Here is a 5,711-nt window from a genome sequence, read left to right as displayed (position 1 = left end):
TGAGATTAAGTTTTTAAATGAAAACCACATTTTTGAGCTTGTTACATTGCCTAAAGGAATAACTGCACTGAAAAATAAGTGAGTTCAAATAGGAATGTTAATTGTTGGTAGGAATGTTCCGAATAATTGACATGTTGAAGAAACAGTTGTGCAAATCCTTTGCCATGAAGGATTTGGGCCAACAAAGAAAATTCTTGGAATTCAAATAGTTCGAGACAAAGCATTCAAAAAGTTGTATATGTGACAGGACTAATACATAGAGAAGGTGCTTGAGCGTTTCAATATGAGTAAAATAAAATTGGTTAGTTCTCCTATAGATGAAGAAAAGGAAGATATGAGTAAGATCCTATATGCTTCAGCAGTCGGGAGCTTGATGTATGTCATGGTATGTGCTAGACCTGATATTGTTCATGTTGTTGGTGTTCTTAGTCGTTTTATGTCAAATCTAGGAAAACAACATTCGGAGGCAGGCAAGTACATCATGAGATATTTGTGAGGCACATCTAGTTTGAATCTCATATTTGAAACTGGAAAACCAGTACTTGTTGGCTACACTAATTCAAATATGGTAGGAGATCGAGACAACCGAATGTCTACTTCCGATTACTTGATGACATTTTTAAGTGTTGTAGTTCAAAGGATTGAATCCCAATGCAGACGCGTGTAATCACTTTTGTCTTTAAATTTGCATGAGAAAAACAGAATCAATTTACAAGAAAAACAAAATAAGGTTAAGCATTAAATTAGTGAAATTTAGAAGAAAATACCCTTGAAGACCGAAGACCTATTCAAGAAATCTATGTGAACTTCCTCTACACAAAATCCCAAGAACTTGAATGGTAAGACATCACCAATAGGGCTTTCCCGATATATCTTTGGGAGGATCAAAGGATGGTGAGATCCAATATTTACAAGGAAATTTTTTCTTTTGAATTGAGAGAGAATATAGAGAGATGAGAGTGAGAGACCAATAAACCAATTCATTTTGTGTTTCTATGTTTTTAACGCAGAAACCAATACGAGGGAAAAGTAACCCCTCACCCCACTCTCTAGATAAATGTAGAGGAGTTATTTTATTTTAAATTAATTAATTCATTTAATTAATATATATATATATATATATATATATATATCAAAACATATTTAATATATAATAAATAATTAAATAAATATTAATTAATTAATTAATATAAATATCTCATATTTATTTAATCATGCATTTGAATCATATAAAATACATATCTCTCGCTTAACCTATGGATTAATATGAAACCAATTCATATCAAATTTTACTCTATAGTTTTAATATGAAACCAATTCATATTAATTCAAAATTTGGATCTTATTCAAATATTATTCTCTTATATTATATAGTTTTAATTATGAATCATATTTATAATTAATTATATACTATAATGTATCATTATACATTATACTTTATATTAATCCTTATTAATATAAAATTTCTTAAAATAATTCGAACAATTCAAATTAGTCCAAAATTAATTGATCCTTGTTTTATCCTTAGTGAGCAATCAGGGGAACCTAATGGACCTGCAGATTAGAAGCTCTAATGATTCAAAATTAAATTATTCAAACTCTTTAATTAATATAATCAACATTCATTAACTGTGAGTCACTCCACTAAAGATTCACAGTTGCATTCTTCGAACTGTAGATATATTTTTATATCCATGGATATATTTGTAATTACAACTTGATCAAAATTACTGTTTTACCACTGCAATTGCATCTTTCTTTTTAAGTCCTACTAATCCTCTAGTGAACAACCTGTTTATGGCCCTACCATAAATGAATCTCTCTTAGACCAATGAGAGGGAGGGGCTTCTTGTTTAAGACCGGAGTCAGCACTTAAGAGAGCAACTCATCTACTTTACCTTGAAAGCGGGAAGGAGTTGTCTCTATCTTGTGTAACTATGTTCCCAGCTACCTACTTAGATAAATCTTTAAAATGGTAGACTTATTGAGTCAGCGACTCAGGCCAATCTCATCCATACAAATCAAAGGATTTTCCTCATATACACGAGTCCATAACTCACTTAGGATTGAGATAGAGTTACCTACGGTCATCCTATGAAATGCTAGTCTTTTCAATCAGCAGTGTCATAAAGAGAGATTAATCATTTCTTGGTCCGGTCTTATACAAACTCTTTGTATAGAATACCCCACCCACATGTCTACTCATGCACGATTTGGATCAAACCATTTGTAACACTTACAACTCTTGTAACACTTACAAAATGAGTCGTATCCGCAGTATCACCAGGACAAGGCACCTAATCTTATCTATATACTGCAAACTTTTTAGGTTATTATTTGAACATAATCCACTTGTAAGTCTACCACATACTGTTCAAGTTATATTAAATAAGCGTGGATTTTAGTTTATTGTATTGAGTTAATACATTCTTAATGTCGAACAAAATAATTCCTATTTTATTATCTAAATCATCTGTGTTTACAAAATACAAACTATAAGATCCACGAGATTTAGGACACTAAATCCAACAGTAGTGTCTTGGCAGTCAAGGTTTCAAAAGTGTGTTGCACTTACTGTCTACAATGAAGTATATTGTAACAGTAGAGGCATGCAAAGAGATGTTGTGGGTGAAGCACTTTATACAGGAGCTTGGCTTCAAGCAACAACAATATGTGATATAATGCAATAATCAGAGTGTTATTCATCTTGATAAGAATGCTACATTTCATTCTAAAACAAAGCATATAGATGTGAGATATCACTGGATGAGAGATGCTTTAAATGATGGATTATTTGAGCTTGAAAAGATACATACTGATCATAAAAAATCTGATATGTTGACGAAGAATATACCAAGAGAGAAGCTTGAATTTCGTCATTCTACTATAGGAATGACAAGTTCCTCCATAAAGTGAAATAGGGGGAGACTTGTTGGATTTATTTCAGTGAAAAGCTCAATTTAAGGCCCATTAAATGGGCAAGGTAGGTTTTATTTAAAACTCTTTCAGCAGTCAGTCAAATACAGTCACATGAAAACCAAGAGAAGATAAAATGGCAGCGGGGAAAAATTGTCATCCGTATAACAACATTTCTTAGCCATTTAGAGGTCAACCCGTGGTACGATCGAGTTGAAATTTTGACAATGTGTTCTTGATACGTGAGTCTTCAATCTAGATGGCAGAGATTTTCTTTGGAGCTATCTAAAATTAGATTCTAATAGATAATTGTTTACCACTTATAACGAGATCTTTCTAATGTATTTTTCTTTATTGTTGTCGTTTGTTGCCGAGATTGTTAATCTTGAGATATAATTTGTGTATGCCTCTAGTTGTGACTAGGAAGAATTTGTTGTAACCCATTATTGATTATAATGGAGATTTTGACTTCGATCTGTGGTTTCTTATTCCTCACATTGAGGAGGTTTTGCAACGTTAAAATTGCTTGTATTCTTACTTGATTATTATTATTGTTTCTAGTTGATTAGTATTCTATTAGATCACACAAAAGGAGATAATTGATCCAAAAACTGTAGTTTTCATCCCAATAGGATTATGCCTACAACATCTTCTCATAAATGCTTAGAAATGCAAATCAAGTTAATTCCTCTCTACTCTCTCTGTTTTTTTTTCTTTTTTTTTAAGATTGTAAGGAGGCTAAGAAAACAAACTCATTGAAGGAATGAAATTTTTGAAGCGCAAGCGATTGATCGTATTTGTGTTTTAGAATTCGTTTGCAAAACTTAACAAATATAGAGAATGACGAAAATATGGATAAACAATTTATATCTAAGCATGCTTTTTTATAGAAAATGATGGAGAGGAAAGGGAATGGTATACATACCCTGGAAGAACCGTTTTTATCGAATTTCTTTCCGATAGCAAGATCACGAACAATATCTCCTTTTGATGAACACGACAACCAAAACAAATAATATCAAAGGTTCCAAACCAGAATACCACCATAAAAGTTATCTCGTTATTCTCAAGATGAGAACCAAGGAGAATGTGTTGGTTTCCTTGATTAATTTTGGTGAAAGGGATCTAAGTTCTTGAGAGAAAATTAGCAAAGGGATGAAGATGAAAATCTTGAGTGTAATGAAAATCATGAATTGGAAATAATAATTCCTCTTACACTTTGCACACCATATGAGAGATAGCGAGTGAGGGAGTTAATAACTCCCTCCACAATTTATCGAATAACTCTCGAGGAGTTAATATTTTTTAATTCAAAATTTAAAATTTAAATTATAATTATATTAACTAATTCGATATAATTAAATCTAAACTATATATTATATCTCATATAATACAGAACCTATAGTATATATTATATCACGTAGAATATAACCTATAGTTTATGTTATCTCATATAATCTATAGTTTTAATATGACTTAAATTCACATTAATTTTAACCTACAGTTTAATTTTTTTAATGAATCATATTCATAAAATTAATATTTGGATCATATTCAAATATTTATTTCTCTCATTTAAACTTTATAATATAATGTATCAATATATATTATATTAATTGCATCTCATACATTTTAATTTGAACAATTCAAATTAATCCAAATTAATTGATTCTCATTAATCCTTATTGAGCTAACAATGGGACCTTATGGACCTACAGATTAGAAACTCCAATGATACGAGGCTGATTAATTAAACTCTTTAACTAAATTAATCAACCTTCATGAATTTCCCGTGACTCCATTAAACACCGATAGCTGCACTTTTGGCATTGTAAATATATTTCTGTGTCCATTCGATATAACAAATCAATAGTGCGTTGACCCTTCACAAATTGCTTGTCAGTACAACTGGGTGAGAATTACTATTTTACCCCTATAGTTACATCTAACTCATTAAGTACCCCTGATCACATTAATGAACTATTAATCATAGTCCCACTATAACTAGATCCCCTCTGTTCAAGATTCGAAATCAACCTATGAGGGAGCAATTTATCTACTTATCCTAACAACGAGAAGGAGTGAACTCTTTTTAGTGTAGCCGTGTTCCCAGCTCCCCACGTAGGTGAATCCCTAGAATCGTAGGCATATTGAGTTGGTAAATTTGGCCACTCTCACCCATGCAGATCAAAGAACCACCCTTATAGGTACGAGTTTACAACTCACTGAGGGTTAAGATCAAGTCACCATGGTGATCCTGGTGAAATGTAAGTCTCTTGAAGTAACGGTGTTATAAAGAGCGACTAATCATTTCGTGGTTTGGTCTTACGCCAGCTCTTTGTTTAGAAAACTCCTGCTCACATGTCTCCACATGAATAATCAAGATCAGATTATTTATAACACTTTACAACAATTGTGACAATTACAAAGCGCGTTGTATCAGAAGTGTCACCAAGATAAGGTACCCAACCTTATCCATCTACTGACTATTCAGGCTATTACTTAAATATGATATACCTATATATCTCCACATACATGTTTAAGTTTCATCAAATAACCTTGGATCTTAGTTTATTAGTTTTGGGTTAATGAAACTAAATATCAAATAAAATAACAATTTATTTTATTAAATAAATCCGTTTGTACAAATGATTTACTAATACAAAACCACGAGATTTAGAGCATGTTTTTGTATAAATAATCTTTTGATTTCATTTATCTAGAATTATGAATCTGTCATATTTTAATGTTACCATTATCGTTACCATTACCGTTGTTATTTGACCCTAATGATA

This window comes from Benincasa hispida, chromosome 5 (assembly GCF_009727055.1).
Source record: "Benincasa hispida cultivar B227 chromosome 5, ASM972705v1, whole genome shotgun sequence".
NCBI lineage: Eukaryota > Viridiplantae > Streptophyta > Magnoliopsida > Cucurbitales > Cucurbitaceae > Benincasa > Benincasa hispida.
The sequence above is the reverse complement of the archived record's forward strand: the minus strand, read 5'-3'. Positions refer to the sequence as shown.